We start from the raw sequence: 17,500 nt of genomic DNA on the forward strand, positions 1-17,500 counted from the left end.
GTAAACTGAATTCATCAAGTTAATTTATAATGCTACTTGAATAAGTTATATCTGTGGTCACTAAGAAATAGTGTGGATTTTAATGCAAAAGAAAAAAAATAGATAAAAAAAAAAGAAAATCTTACACTTTGGTAAGAATAATAAATACTATCCATATGCCATCTATAATGTTTTACCTGGAAGACAACAGAAGAAAAAGGACTTTGTAGATAGTGGCCTCATATATGGAGAAAATGTGCAAACAATAGCCTGAAAGTGCTACATAATTGTAAAGGCTATATTAACAAGTTTAATATGTAGAGAAGAAAACACTGTTTCCACTTTACAAGGCAGTCATTAGGCCATTTAATGAATATTGTGCAGCTACCTGTGTCTACAATGGCTCACAATAGTGTAGACTAGAAAGAACACAAAGATACTGTAATAGGCAAATTACCAAGGTTAAATACCTGTGTTATGAGAGCAGATTGACCAGGATGGCGCTCTACAGAATTATCTACGAACAGGAAATATGGAACATAATATTAATGTATAAATGTGTAAACGATGATGATATGTTGATGATATAAATGATGATATAAAAAAAAGTTTTGTTTTTACTTGACTTACTTCTTACTATTTTAGCTTAAATTACTTTATGTTCACTTTTTATTAAACTATTATTAATACTTGGAGCTTTTCTCCCCGGGCCTCTACTGAAAATGGACATATATCCAGCTAGACTAGCCCGGTCAACAAATGTAAAATAAAAAATAAATAAATATGGCTTCATTGTTAGAACATGAATTTAGGTCATGCTCACAGGGAACTGGAAATAACTGTTTATTAGTAAATATTTCCATTTATAATATCACACTGGTTAGAGCCTGTCACTGAAGAATTAGATAAATTATGGAAGTGTTTATTGCTGTTTATCACAAGAGCTAGAAGACTCAGGATATTTAAGAGTGCACTGGATATTTAGTTTAATAAAGGAGTATATGATTATACTTTTATTCTTAGCAAAGTCTTGTAAGGTCCCTCTGAAGGCCCAGTGTGAAATAATAAACACTGAACAGCCTGTATAATAGGTCCTGTGGTCAGTGCCTAAATAGGACAGTGGCAAGATGCAGACAAAGGACTGTCCATCAGCTGGGCAATATTACATCAACTCGATGGTCTGGGTGTTCGATGTTCTGCAGTTTCAGCAATGTCGTCTCGATGATGTGGGATTCGATGAAGTAGACCCATATAGAGATATGTGTATATATATATATATATATATATATGTGTGTGTGTGTGTGTGTGTGTGTGTGTGTGTGTGTGTAAACACATATATTTATATCCACTTATATAAATGTTTCCTTTCGTTTTCTCCCGTTTGACTGACTCCTTCACTGTTCATTGTTCTCACTCTTTTTTATTCTGTCATTCATTACATTTCCCTTTATCTTTCCAATTTTTTCTTTCTGCACACTCTCTTCTATATATTTATTTTCCTTTCTCTCTTGCCCATTCATTTCCCCCTCTGATCCTTTACTTTAAATCATTCAAACTCCAGCCCAGCACCATATCAATGTACCCTGAATGAGAACAAATACCCAGCATGTAGCTCTTCCACTCTTCAGCGCCTTTTGCCTTGAAACACTCTTATGGCTTAAAACAACATTCTCTATGATCAGAAAATGTAAATAATTAGGTTAAATAAAGACAATCAGCATCCTGAGCAACATTCTCAACCCAAGCAGATGAGAGAAACCCGAACTCTCCACCGCCAAGCCAACTCTGCTCAATATGTCACCAACACAGCACAACGGGAAAGGGAAGCACAACAGCCAATAAGCATCATGTATAAGCAATGCAGCAAAATAAAACAATACACTCACCAATGATAAAGAGATGTGTAATGAGCACATTTAATATTCAAGTTTTCGTTAAATGCAGGGAAGCCAGCATTCATTCAGAGCTGCCATTTAAATTTTCACTCTTCTAAAAGAGTTTCACTGTCGCCTAAAAAGGAATCAAGTTGTTCCAGTACAATAAACATAAAAGTTTGATACCCAATACAAAGTGAACTGTCTTTACCTAGTGCATTCCTTTGATCATTATGTTTGATTGCTGCTAAATGCTCTTTTATCCAGTCTGATAATTTTCTGTGCATTTTACCAACATATAAACGTTGCCACCTCACAGCAAGAGGTTCTCTGGTTTGATCTTCGGCTGGGGTGCCTTCTGTGCAGAGTCTGCATGTCCTCCCTGTGGTTGCGTGGGTTTCCTCCCACATCCCAAAGACATGCAGTAGGTGGATTGGACACTCTAAATTGGCCCCAGGTGTGAGTCCATGCATGTGTCTGCCTTCTGTGGAAGGTTGGGCACTGGGCTGGCAACTCGACACTGTAAAACTCCACTGCCAATCATGAGTGGACAGGTGATCCACTGTGGCGACCCCCTAGCCGGGAAAAGCCGAAAGAAGAAAAAGAAGAAGAAAAAAAAGAACTCACATGTATCACAAATACCAGCATAAACAACATAAACAGCCACATAAAAAGTTGCTGCTTTCACTTGACCATCTTGGCTCCACCTCCTAAAATCATCAGTATTCATAATGACTGTTGAACCACCTTAATCAGCTTTCGTCATACGAACAAACTTGTCACTAGATAACTTTCTTAAGCTTTGGAATTAATTGGTTGAGAAATTGTGCCACTTCTTTTTATGTTTTCTTTCAAAATGTCTCTAATGGCAATGTCACAACTTTGTTCAAAAGCCTGCACAATAGACTGAAGGGGAAGACTGAATAAAATTTGTTTATTCAGTACTTCTTTTCTTTGCTACTTGCTTATCTTTAACTTAGTACTTCAAATTCTACATATCTTGTATACATTTTAAAACAGTTCCTAAGTGTCAGCTAAAGTGTTTCTTACAGCTGGAATAAAAGTAAAACCTTTTTGTAAAGCTATAGTTTCGTGTTTACCAAAAGTTTTGCCAAACAAGTTAAAAATCTTAAAATTGATGGACAGTTTTACCATGTGTCTCTTTGGGTTCTCTGTGTCATTTTCTGTTTCTGTCAAGGCTCCAAAGTATCTGAACTACTTGTGCCCAGGTTTTTTTTTTTTTTTGAAGCTAACTGTTTTGTTGATAAATCCCTTGTTCTTTTTTTCAACTTGTGAGCGTGGTTGTTCTGCTGGGTTTTTTTGGTAGATTTTGTGGCAGCCTGTTATTTTATCTGTTGGCATTCTTATACTTCTGCTAATCTGGGGACTGTCTTAGAAGATATTTTCCCAGGAAAAAAAAAATGACAGAGCAACTATTCTCACAATTATTCCCATATTTATAACATAAGACTTCAATGACGCTGTAATAAAAGCATGTGCTGAGTGTTGCAATTTTATCTGTTGAAGTCTCCTGTCCTGTTGTGATGAAGACAGACAAATGAAAGCACAGAGTAACAGTCACCAGTCAATTATCAGCTGGCAAATACTGAAACCTATGGCGAATGTGCATAGGCACGTATAAAACGTTATTAATGCCGTTTTCTTGCTTGATCTTGTCCTACAAGAGTGATACATTCTAAATGCCAGATTAAAATGTAAGCCTTAATTATTGTGTATATATGATTACTGCTCTGTATAAAATTACGTTTCTTGCCCAGATCATATATATATGAAAGTACATGCCTAAGGCCTGAATCATATCTACATAAAAGTATACTTCTAATGCCTGGATCATATCTTTTTGAATGTATACACTCTATGCCTGGATCGTATCTATATAAAAGTACAAGCCTCAGGCTTGGATTGTATCTGCATAAAAGTACACACCTCAGGCCCAGATTGCATCGATATAAAAGTACACACCTCAAGCGGATGTCGCATCTGTGTAAAAGGACATGATTCAAGTCTGGTTTGCATCTGTATAAAAGTACAATCTTCATGCTGTGGTCATATCTATAAAAAAGTGCATGCCTCAGGCCTGGATCATGTCTATAGAAATGTACATGACTCAGGCCTGAATTTCTGTGTGACTCACAAGAGACACAGTTTTGGCTTCTTTCCTAGTTTAAATATTCTCTAGAAAACAGAATACAATTAAAATGCAGTATAATGGAAATACACCACAATATACAAAATAGAAGAAAGCAATAAAGTAGTACAAATTACAAAAATGCAATATAAGGACACACAATTTGATCTTTCCCTCACATCAGTCTATGACAGAGTCTGAGTGAGATTTAAAATAAAGCCTTTAAACATGTTATTTTACCCCTTAAATACAAGGTCTAGTTCCTAGCTCCTCACTCATTTCACAGGTAAGTAACCTTAAGTGACTTGTTCTAATTTCTGTGTGAATCACAAGACACAGCTTAGGTTTCTTTCCTAGTGTAAGTATGCAATAGAAAAAATCAATTAAACAGTGTAATGAAAATACACCACAACATAAAAAATAGAAGTAAAGAATAAATGTACAGTTCTCAGGCCTGGATCATATCTATATAATTGCACACCTCAGCCATTAATCATATCTATATAAATGCACATGTACATGTCTCAGGCCCAAATCATATCTATTTAAATGTACAATCCTCAGGTCTGGATCATATCTGTACAAATGTACAATCCTCAGGTCTAGATCTTATCTATATAAATGTGCAATCCTCAGGCCTGGATCATATTTATATAAAAGTACATGCCGCAGGACTGGATCTTATCTATATAAATTTGCAATCCTCAGGCCTGGATCATATGTATATAAAAGTACATGCATCAGGACTGGATCTCATCTATATAAATGGACACTCCTCAAGCCTGGATCACATCCATATAAAATGACATGCCTTAGGTCTGGATCATGGCTGAAAAAGATCCAATGAGATTATCTGACCTACTAGACTAAAAATGAATGCATTAGTAGTTCTACTATTTATTTTTTTCTACATTGTTGTTAGACAGTTTGTCCTATTCTGCAGGCTTTTTACAAGGCTGTTTGTATCCTTTCATAGTGCTGTCAGCAGGGCTGGCATCATAGTAACCTGGTCTTGGATCTACCTTTGATGTTCGTAATTAATTCCGCTGCAGTCCTTACATTCATGGCTGGCCTGACTTCCAGTGCTTTACCCTCCCCCAGGGCTTTAGCTGATACCTTCCCACCAAGATGAAAGGACAGCTGTGATATAAAAAAATATGATACTGGAAAACTCTGGACCACGGTAGTGTGTTTGCATGCTGCTTAGAACAATGTGGGAGTAGATTAGTTTGCATTTCTGGTAAACCACTAATAATTACGGTCAGTATGTTCATATACTTATTTTTTAGAAAAATGCATGTTGATAAAAGAATTGTTGTTCTGTTAACTTTTTAATATTTCTGATTTTTGCCCCATCTCACTTAAATCATATGCCTTACCACTCAGAAAACACATGTTGATGCAAATCCTGTTGTTCTATTTAACTTTTTAGCATACCTGATTCTGTTGTATCATATTTTAGCCCTGTCCCAAGTTTCTTCTAGTAAATCACTGAAAATTGCACTCATTGTCAGGCATTAGAGCTTCATTCATATATTCAGAAAATGTATGGTGATATAAAACCTGTTCTATTAACTTAAGTGAATTAAAAAAAAAAGATTTGCACATATCTTAGACCAGCATTTGTGCTGATGTTAGAGAAATCAGCAATGTATTCTTGGCCATAACCTATGCATGGCCCAGTGTTCTCCACTACCCCCATAAAGGGAGCACTGGCAAATGCAAGAAGCATAACTAGTGTGGATTGAATAGGGCAGCATCATGGTGCAAAATATTAGAGAGCATGATCTACAAATGCCTATGGGGACTGAGAGCATTTTGGGCAAACAGAAATGAATACCGGTATTGCATTTGCAGTCAGATCTGAATTTCTGTAGTCTGTTTTGTGTGAGTTATCTAACAAAACTTTTTGGAATGTGCCCACACCATCATTTTTATCACACATCCTGCCATGTTGATATAGCCAACATACCTCCCGAGACCAAAGGACATTCAACACTGGAGGCTCTCATTGAAATTTCAGATGAAAAGGCGGGATGCCCCGAATCCTAGTACATGAGGATTGCTGTTAACAAAGTCACAAGGCACAAAGTGTAAAAGTCTTGCCTTGGACTAGGTTGGGCACTGATCTTTCCTTGCCAATTTCCAGACTTCTGCTGACTCCCTAGTCTAGCTGGATGAGCACCTTATACCATATTTGAAGATTAAAAGGCCAGATCTGCACATTTCTGAGGTATTTGGAGCCTCCTCTGAAAATAAAAAAGAGCACCCTTTGCAACAGTACTCTAGAACTCATCACTCAGAAGCAGATGAACTGGCATATGTGAGCCATACCCCATTTGTTATAGCGTATGACTTGTGCCACTGAAGCACCCTATATTCTGCTTCTTCACTTGGGATTTTTTCATTTGGAGGCACATTTCACAGGATGAAAGAGATTTTCTAGTGGGGAAACTAAACAGTGTTATGAATCCCAGAAAAATATTACATGGGTTTGCCTGAACCTAGACCTCAAGCTCTTCCTTAAGAGCTGGATGTCTCAGAAGACGAGTTCAATAATGTACATTTGAAGCTTGACTAATCTCTCAAGCCCCCCACCTCACCTCGCACCCAGCCTGCTGCTAAGAAGCCTACCAGTTTCTACAAGGTGAAGGATTTTTATAAGATGATCATGATGAAGGATTTCCATAAGAATCTTTGTAGGAACCCCTTGGTTGATCCAGATGCAGTGTCCATGGAGCTCAGCAAGGGAGCAACATTGGCTTCAACCAGAAATCATATTACCAAGACAAATAGAACAAAGTGGTCAACAGATTTGGGGAAAAACGTGTGCAGCTCTCCTAGCATTTTCTTCAGTCTTAACCTGCCAGTCCAACATGCTTTCCTACCAGCTGTCACTGGTGGATAAGATGTGGGCTAAGGGGAGACAGTATAAAAGACAATAACCCGAGGCAAGTGCCGGACCTATATGACCTCGCTATCCAGGTTGCCAGGCACACAAAGAAATTTGAATATGATGTTATGGACGCATCGTGCAAACCAGCAGCTACAAGGGTCTAAGACACAGAGGCATTCCTGGCTGAGGTCATTGCCCCTGTCGGAGAATCTTAAGTCAGGGATCCTAAATGGACCACTGCATCATGATCTCCTCTTTGTAGCCAATGTTCATGAAATTTACATAAAAAAATTTTGAGTAACAGAAAAAGATTAATCAGTCTTTAAGGCAACTTTTTCAAGTCCAAGTTCTTGGCTACAGCAGGAACCTCCCAGGAAAAAGCATGTCTGTCACAACCCTGGTGGCCCCCTGGCTTGTTTCTGGTCATTATTTCTTAAATATTCCCATCTTCTCTTTGCCAGGTCTGATATCATCCTGTTTAAGGTGAGCACCCAGAGCAATAAGCTGTGACTCAGTCAGGATGCCCCTCCTTTACCTTTCCTGCTCAACCCAATCCCTCTCTCTATCAGCTCAGTTCCTCTCTTAGTAAAATGTCCTTCTTTATAAGAACTGGAGAAGGAATCAACTAAGAACAGATGGTGCTAAATATCATCCAAAGAAGGCGCAAATTGCGATTTCAGGACATTACAAAATCCAGAAGCTTTTTCCACCAATCCACAAGGGCAAATGAAGCCTTATACCTGTAATAATTCAAGAAAATATACAGGAAAGATAAGGGTTCTACTCCATAGTCTTCCAAGTTCCAAGAAAAGGTGCATGGGGGCCCATCCTAGACATTTCCTATCAAAGCAAATTTGTCAGGGTTCCAGATTTCAAAATGCTTACTCTCCAAAGCCTTTTACCACTACTTCCTTCCAATGCTGTCATGGTCCCACACAATCTGAATAATAACTGCTTTCATATTCTCATTGTCAGGAAGCACATGGGGAGATCAGGTAATTTTCTGTTCACATTCTTACCCTTTGCTTGTTTACTGCACCCAAAATATTTACAAAATGTCTGGCTCTTGTGATTTTTGGTGCAAAGCCTTCTTTCTCCAGGACAAGGTTGCCTGTTTGAGAGTAATTCATATGCATTTTGCAGGAGATAAAAATCACTGCCAGGGAGTTCCTCATGCTGTTGAGTTTCATGCCATCTTGTGTTATAGAGGTGCTGTTGCTCACCTGCATATGAGGAAGCTCCACTGGTACCCGGGAATCAGATGATGTCATTCCTTAGATTACAAACTTCCTCTTCTTACTTGCATCAGAAGGGAGATCTTGTGGTGAATTCAGCAATGTGCTTAGAATCTGTATACGCCCCTTAGAGCACCTCTACCTAGAAAGAGTCTGACTATGGAATCCTCAGACCTGGCCTGAGAGACCCACATGGGATACCTTCAAGTTTAGGATACCCAGGGCTAAAATTAAGAAAAGCATGTAAACATAAAATAAATGATGGTGGTTATCCTTGCCTTGAAAACTTTTATTCTTACCCTGAAGCATGAAGATCTTCAAGTGAAGACAGACAGTACTAGTGTCATGTGGTATATACACAATCAGTAAGAGACACATCCATGCCTGGTGTGTAGGCTGGTCGTATAAGCTTCAGAGAGAACCTTCAAAGTGGTACAACTGTTCCTGCAACCTATATTCCCTCTCAGTACACTAGTAGTAGATTGGCTCAGCAGATCTCAAATAGGCCTCCTTAAATGGATGCTAAGCTAAAATCTCCTTCTAGTTCTGCACAAATTGTGGGTTATACTGGAAATAGACCTGATTGCCTCCCATCCAAACAAGCAGCTGGGAGGGTTCTGTGGCAGTAGAGCAACTCCAGAACCTGGGAAACAGATACATTGTCAGTGAACTGGATCGGTCCATTCCTTTACGCTTTTCCTCCATTTCACATAACCTACAGTGTACTGCTCAAGATGAGGAAGGAAGAAACAAATGTAATTCTAGCAGCACCCTTTTAGAAGGCAACACTGGTTCGCCCTTCTGAACAACCCGGCAAGAGTAAAATACAAAGTGTTACCTCAGCATGCTATCTCTTGACAGAAACAGGGGTTATCTGTTGCATCCAGACCTGGTCTCCCTAAGGCCAACAGCTTGGATAATCTTACCGTTTCCAAGTAGACACAATTATTCAAAGATGCTAAATATTATGAAGAAGGCTAGGAAACCTACAAAAAAAAAAAAATTCGTGACTAAATAGAAAAGCTACATAGGAGAGATTCTCCTTCTAGTGGCAAGTCAGTGACCTTGACCAAAAGAAAACCAAAACGACTATGGGCCCAGAGTAACTGTCAGACCTTTACAAATCAGGTTTAGCTTACGCCTATGTTAATGTACATGCTTTTGCCATTTCAACTTGTCTCCCTATGGACCATGTGAGTACTGTAATCCATCAGTTATTTTACATGTGATTTCCACCTAGCATGGATATCAGCTGATGCAAGTGCTGTAGAAACTCTTATGAAGCTCTCACAGTATTGTGAATTTATTTATGTTATGTTACTTTTATATTAAAATCTCAGTTCCAGCTGATATGAAGTATTCCTACAGTTTGGAGTTTTTCTGCAGGGGCCTTCACTAAAATGGGTTCTGACTACCTGTATTTCCTCAGTTAGTAAAAAAGAAATGAGAGAGTGAATGCAGGGAGGGTACATTACATGTTTTCTGCTGATTAAGGTGTAGAAAACCATGAAGTGTCACTCTGGAAAAGCAAGTCAGGCAGCATAGACAGGGGCGTCCGAATAAAATATACAGAGTAAGTCTGATGGATGGAACAAAATCAAGTTGGGAACAGACGATGTAGTCCAGTGATACAGGTATGGACAAAAGCAGAGGGCGAAGTTCATGCATCTAATTGCTTGCAGAGCTAAAAAGACATAAAATGTATTTGCAATATTTTAAAGGCCATGAATAATTAAATGTATTGCTAAAATGCTGAGGTACTGAGTACAACATACATAGAAAATGCTGTTTTTTACAGCAATGGCAGCAGCATACTGTCACAACCTGCACACATTTCTTTTACCAGATGTTATGTTTTCTTAATATAGAAGCATGAATTGTAATGAATTCCATCCATCCATCCATCCATCCATCCACAACCCCTTTTTCTTCATTTTTGCACATGAGTTTGGGGTGTAACTTCAACAGTTACAATCATGTATAGCCAAAGTTTAATTGCACACACACTCACACCTATGGCCAATTTAGAGAAACCAATTCACCTATGAAATGAGTAGAAACAATTCTTGAGTTAAGAAATACTGAGTGAGCAAATGGCTATAACTAAGGAGATGATGCCTTTGAGCTGGGATACAGTATCTGAAATGTCCAGACATAATAAGGCTTGTTAAGTTCAATTCTGATGGCTGACAAAAAAACAATTACTAGAAAATGGAAATCACATTCTAAATCAATTATATTTGAAGTGCAGAATATTATGAAAGAGATAAGAAACTGCAAGAGGGATCTTTACAGAGAGAATGAGCAAATTACATAGAAATACGTGGAAACTCTTGGATTATGTGAACAGTGCACACAGAATAATGACTACATTGCCCATATATTTTTCTACCTTATTCATTCCTACATATTCCCTCATTCTGTTTGGATATTTCTTAGCAGGACCAGCTAGGAGAAATCGGAGCAATCCTATGAATTTTGTCTTTTAGGCAGCTGCATTCTTGAGCATGAAATTTCCAGTACAATTTCTACGAATTTCCTGAGTAAATGTTTCAGTATTGCAGTTCATTTCTTGGCCTGTACCTCAGTGACAATAGAACAAGCAGGACATGTTTGGTAGACATAAGGTGTGATTACTATGTCTGTCAATGTAGTCACCTGGGTTGCGCTTGGAAATTATCTATTGTGATCAACATACTACCCAGTAAGCAAAGCAAATAAGTAAATAAATTAGCCAGAGTCAAGCTGACATAATGGCAGAATTATTACTTTGATAATGGTGGTGGCTTTGTCACACCATTAAGTACCACTGAGCCGACTTTTAATCAGTGCATGCAGCTAAACTGAATTCAGGAAGGGTGTCTGGCTGCTGGTCCAGGCTACAAGTTCAGTCCAGCAGAAGACTTGTAACAAGAAAATTAAAGAAATGTGTTCAAAAGCTGTATATGTGAAGGACTGAGGTTTAAATCCCCAGAGCGGCATTGTGCACCATGACTGGAAACCAATGAAGTTGACCTGTATGTATTTTTAGAATACCCCTAGAGAAACGCCTCACCTTGGCAGTGCAGTGCATTTCAATGGTTATAAAAGCTGAAATTCAAATTGAAATCTTGCTTCAGTATTTTCTGCGGTGAACTGTAGTAAAATAAATCAATCAAATAGTAATTAAGAATAGCCTTAGTCAGGCTGACTTCATTAGACTTGAACAATATGGAATCAGCTCTGTCCTAACAGAAATTAATCAGGTAGTCAGCTTCGAGGGTCCTTTTTGACGGCTGGCAGGATTGCTCCCATTTACAAGGTGTCACAGTCTAAGTTCTTTGATCAGTCAGTAGGAAGATAATTGCAGGATAATGACTGCAGCTTTAGATGGTTGCATTTTAATTCAAGCTTCCACTGCCTTCTGCCAGTTACACAGTGTATAGCACTCGTTTACGTGTCTCTACCTTGGCCTGCTTAAATCCAGCTCTTTAGATTGGAAGTGTTAAGAATGTTAGATCAGCCTCGACAGCAGCAATTTTCCACTCAAGAATAATTGTGCTAAGCTCCCTTGGCGTCTTTTGGAAAATAACATCAGGTATTCAGAGGTTCGTCAAGGGCTCTCAGACTAAGTGGAACCCTTTGCACAGGGGTTAAAAGCAGTTGTAGTGTGAAATAACAGAATTTACATGCTTCACAGGACCTTGCTGTGTAAGTTACCCATGAGAAATTAATAAGATGGAGGCAGGGTTTCTAGACGAGCTGGCTGCCAAAATATAGATTTATTATTAGTGCTAAACTTAAGCACAGTCCAGCAGTATACATTCAAAATTGTAATGTGCATAGCTTCTTTAGATGCGGCAAGCATTTTGTGATATCAAAAATGCAGGGCACTGCACATAAAGCTTATAAAAATATACTTATTTAATAAAGACAGAGAAAAAGAGACTACCATGGGAATTTAGCTGTTCAGTCCTTTTTCATCAAAAAGCCATTAGTGATATTAAATGCTAGGGTTATGGTTTTAGACTGAAGCTGTATCTTTAACAGATTTGTAATTGGAATGTACTGAAGACTAATGACAACACACATGCTGTTTTACTATGCAAAAAGTCTCAGCTAGAGCCTTTAAAGAAACAGCTTCTGCCATTGTAAGAGAATTCGACGTTTTCATAACACTACTCAGATGTTTACTTACTTACTTACCAGAGAAGTGCACTGATCTCAATGTACCAGTTGCAGTCAGGTGTGTTATCCCCTCCCCCATTTTGTGAATGAATTCCGCTACTTATCAGTTTCTTTCACCAACAATGCTTGTTGACGATGATGATGTCATGAATGCCCCCCCACTATGTTTCATCCCCCTTCTTGGGCAGCAGTTTGTGTTACTGGCATACTGGCAGGGAGCACCATGAGGCCCAGATTCCAGACATGTGGCATGTATGTACCTGCTGGGATTTCTTCCTGCAAAGGCCCTTGAGAAGCTCAATGACTGTTCAAGTTCCTACTCCTTGAACAGCAAGTATAATTGCATGTTATGTCCAGTTATCGAGCCACGTATCGACTGTGTTGCTTGTTGCCAATTGAATTTACAACTGCAGCTCCATACAAAATCCACTCCTTTTCCAGAAATAATCCCAGCTCCCTCCACCACTCAAAAAATGGTTCCAACCCCCAAAGTCGCTGAATGTCAGGGAGGTAAAAGTTTAACAGATACTAGTATTTGCAATAAAGCCAGGAAGTAATTCTTTTTAAAAAGAAACACATTTCCAGTTTTCTTTTCTTTTCCTTTTTGTCTAAGATTGAAAGCTACCCTGTGAAAATAGAGGCAGGTAGCAAAATTGGTCCAAAAAGAGTGCTGAACATATTTCATTAGTGCCATAACTACTAATCACACTCCTGTGGCACTAGTTTAATCATTATCCAGTTCTTAATCAAGGTGCAAGCACATGCTATTGAAGGTACCTGAATGTTATACAGGGATTATTTTTTACATGTTACTGATGGGTCTCCCAGCCTTCTGAACACAGTCTTTGAACCAAGAGATAACAAAGATGGCAAAGATTTTAGGAATGAAGAAATAGGCAGAGAAATAAATAAATGAAGAAGATAGTGGTAGTACGTATAAGTGAGATAAATACAGAGGTTGCCTGAAATACGCCCCCCCCCCCAAAAAAAAAACACATTTGCCCTTCCTATCTAAACAGGTGGTGCCAGGTGGGCACCCCCCCCCGGGCTAACAAAACACATATCCAAATGATAAGCCATATGGACAGTGTTTATTTATTTATTTGTTGACATTTCATTACCAGGAAGGTCTGACTGAGTAGGAGCCTATTTTGAGAGGAGGCCTGGAGAGAAAAGTTCCAATGTATTACAAAACATTTTGAGAACATAAATTTTACAGTCTTTAAAATAATGCAAAAAAAAATACAGTTTAAATAATTATACCAAATTAAACATTATATGAAAACATTGGTTAATACAGATGAAAATTATATGACAAAGATTTAATAGATACATTTTAGCCAGTTCATAGAGAAATTAAAGGTAAGTTAGTATAAACAGGAATTACAATATGAAGTGAGAGAAAAGCAGGCTTATGGGTACATTTAGAGAGAAAACTATGGGAGAAAAATCGATAGAACTAAGGAAGCGAGTGAAGAAGGGAGAGTAAGAAGATGTAAGGTATGAATAGGTACTTGTTCACATTTAGGATTGTACTTTTTCCTTGTTTTGAGCAAGAACAGAGCAAGCTTTTGGCTAGAAAGTCTTTCAGAATGGTTTTGAAGGAAGGAAGGGAGGGAGGGTATTGACTTGATGGATACAGATAAGGAGTTCCAGGCCTTAGCAATATGGCACAAGTACAGGCAATGTCTAGCAGATTTGATAGGTTTGTGGACAGACAGGAGTTTTTGGTTACTGGCTCGTAATGACCGACTGTGAACATAGTTATGTAGAATGTTATTTAGTGATGAACAAGCAGATGAATTCTGGATAATTTTATAGGTGGTAAGAAGCTGTGTATATGTTAGTTGATGGGGTAGTTGTAACCAATTTAGACTTTTTAGAGCTACATAGTGGTGGGTTCTGAAAGGGGCATTTGCTTCAAATTTAGCAATTTTGTTAGAGCATTGTGCAAGGTTTGATTTTTGTGATGCCTGAAGGTTAGTAAGGATGGTGGGAGCACCATAAAGAAGTGTGGGGAAGAGATAAGTAGTGGCAAGTGCAGCTTTAGTTATATTGGTGAGAATATTTCTGGCTCTATAAATCTTTAGTTTTTTATGAGTTTTTCTTATCCAGTGTTGTATATGCAGGTTGAATTTAAGATTATCATCCACTATCATCCCTAATAATTGGCTATAAGAAGTGACTTCGATGGCTGCATTATCGATTGAAGAAATTTAGTTTTTTCATGAGAGAGGGATTTGTGGAAAAAATATTTTTTTAGGGGTGAGCATGAGTTCTGAGTTACAAAGCCATGTTTCAGTTGTTGTTAATATTGCCTGATTAAGTTTTTGGAGGTGTGCCATGTTGTCAGATGTGGGTGGGGAGTCATCTGTATACTTTATTAGGGAGGCCTATTGTGTGGATGTGTGGTGGGTGTTAGTGAAAATGTTAAAAAGGAGGGGGCCAAGGATAGAGCCTTGTGGTACACTGATGATGACTGGGAAGTATGGAAAGATGGTGGAGTGCCATTTTACTGACTGATACCTATTGTATAGGTAGCATTTGAACCATAGAAGGGTGGCCTGAGAGAGATCTAGTGAGGACATTTAAAGTAGAAGTTTGATGTGATGAACTATGCTGGAGGCTTTTGAGAAGTCTAGAAATAAGGAGGAGACTAGATTGCCATTATCTCTAGCTTTATTGACATTATCTTTATAGCTAATCAGTAAAAACTAAATAAAAACTCCAGCAAAGCTAGAACTTCCACTGAGTGACCTCTCAAACCTCTTGTATCAGAGGCACATGGGATATATGCAAATGACCATTGTGAACATCAGGTGTTTCAGCTATATGGTGATTCTGAATGCTGATGACGTATTTCTTTTTAAGTCGTTTCAATGGACAATTTCAGGCCAATAAAGCCAAACCCCACTAGCTATAGATATGCATATTTTGGTCTTGTTATGACATTATCAGCACAGCACAAGCAGAGTGTTTGGCTAAGCATAAGAAACACAGGGCTGTTATACCCAGCTGATGTCCATTACCATTAGGGTGACTGCAAAATATCCCAACTAACAAACTACAACAAAGAGTGAAAATGTCACAGAACAAAAAAATCACTAAAAACTAAATGAAAACTCAGCCAAGCTAGAACTTCCCTTGAGTGACCTCTCAAACCTCTTATATCAGAGGTGCATGGGATATATGCAAATGACCCCTATGAACATCAGATGTTTCAGCTATATAGCGATTCTGAATGCCCATGACTTATTTCTTTTTAAGTCATTTCAATGGACAATTTCAGACCAATAAAGCTAAACTCACTAGCTGTGGATATGCATATTTTGGCCTCGTTATGTTGCCTCATCAGCACAGCACAATCAGAGTCACAGCTAATGGGGTTTGTCTGGAGTTTTTATTTAGTTTACTGTGGTGGTGGTGCTGCTGTAGCATTGTCACCTCACAGTTAGACGTTGCCCGTTCGATTCTCAGTTAGAGCGTCTTCTGTGTAGCAACATGCGTGAATGGGTATTCCTTTGTTGAAGGCTGTGCGTTAGGCCCAGCAAGCCAGTACGTAAAAATCTACTGCCAATCATTAGTGGACCGGAGTTCCGCTGTGGCGACCCCTAACCGGGAAAAGCCGAAAGACACAAAGACAGACACTGGTTTTCTGTGTGACCTTCTCACTCTTTGTTTTAATATCTATATAGCTTAGAAGTGCAGTGTTAGTACTATGGGAAGGATGGAAGCCATGTTGTGTGGGGGATAGGTTTTCTTCCTGTAGGAGATAGTTTAGAAATAATTTTTCTATTAATTTTTCATGTATTTTGGAGAGGGGGGATAAGACTGTTATAGATCTAAGTTAGTAATGTGTGTTGAATTTCCTCCTTTATGTAGAGTTGTAATGTATGACTTCTTCCAGAGAGAGAGAGAGAGAGAGACCATGTGATTCCTTGATTGACCTGTTTATAAGGATTGAGACAGGGTTGTCAATGTTATCAGCTGCTATTTGAAGGTATTCACTGGGAAGGATATCAGCTGAAATAGAGCATGGTTTGAGTTTGTTTAAGAGTCGTTTTATATAGGATGTGAGTACAGCTTTGAATGTGAAAGTGGATGTGGTGATACATGGCTGCTGGGCATGTTTAGGATTAGATGTTGGAGTATCCTTGGTTAGAGATGCTGTACTCTGTGAAATAATAATTGAATTGTATTGCAGTTTTGAGTGATGAGCTATTGGGAGAGGGGTTATGGTAGGGATGCAATATTTCTTTAACGGCTGTCCAGAATTTTTTAGGGTTAGGTTTACTGTTGTTTTGAGTGCTATTATAGTATAGTTTTTTTTGTCATCATTAATTTGCTTTTTTGTATGATTACAAAACATGCTGAAGTTTTCAAGATATTCTGGTGTTTTATATTATTGCTGTACTTTCCATGCCTTTTCTCTATCCTACATTAGCATTCTACTCTTTTTGGATAACCAAATCGCATTATTTGTTTTTAGTCTCTTCCTCTTAAGAGGCGCAAGGCAGTTAAGGATATTCAGGAAAGTTGTACTGAATTCATTTACAGCATCATCTAACGGAAGGATTTTTAGGTGGGTCCAGTTAAAAGATGATAGGCTAGTAATGAAAATTGTTGGGTTAAACTTGGAAAGGCTGCATGTTGATGATCACTGAGGCAAGTCAGACATTGTACTTGTGGTGATATGTTTGCTAGGGTCTGATACTAAGATCTATTGTCACAGGGAATGTGATGTCTTGCTATAACATGTGGGGCTATTAATTAGTTGTGTGAAACCAAATAAGTTCACAATAGCTGTAGGTGAGTTATGTCCAACCAATTGACATTCACATCACCTAGTAGTATTTTTTCTAGTGGAATTGTTATGGCTATCCAATGTAAGATATCTTCCAGTATAGCTGTATTGTTGCCAGGAGGGATGTAAAGAACAGTAATACATATTTATTTATAATTGGTTAATTTCAGGAAAGGAATAAGAATGTCTGTTGAAATTAATTTTGTCATTGGTTTGTTGTAAGGGAAAATGTGGTAGCTGTTGGGAAATATTAAAACATTACCACCACTTTTCATCTTTATACAGCTATTACAGATGATGTTATAGTGTGGAGGTGTAATTTCAGAGTTGTTTTTGCTGGGTTGCCAAGTTCCAGTTACAGTGAGAATATCATGCTTATGTTGGGTCATCCAGGCA

Source organism: Protopterus annectens, chromosome 5.part0, assembly GCF_019279795.1.
Source record: "Protopterus annectens isolate FY-2018-M chromosome 5.part0, PAN1.0, whole genome shotgun sequence".
NCBI classification, from domain to species: Eukaryota; Metazoa; Chordata; order Ceratodontiformes; family Protopteridae; genus Protopterus; species Protopterus annectens.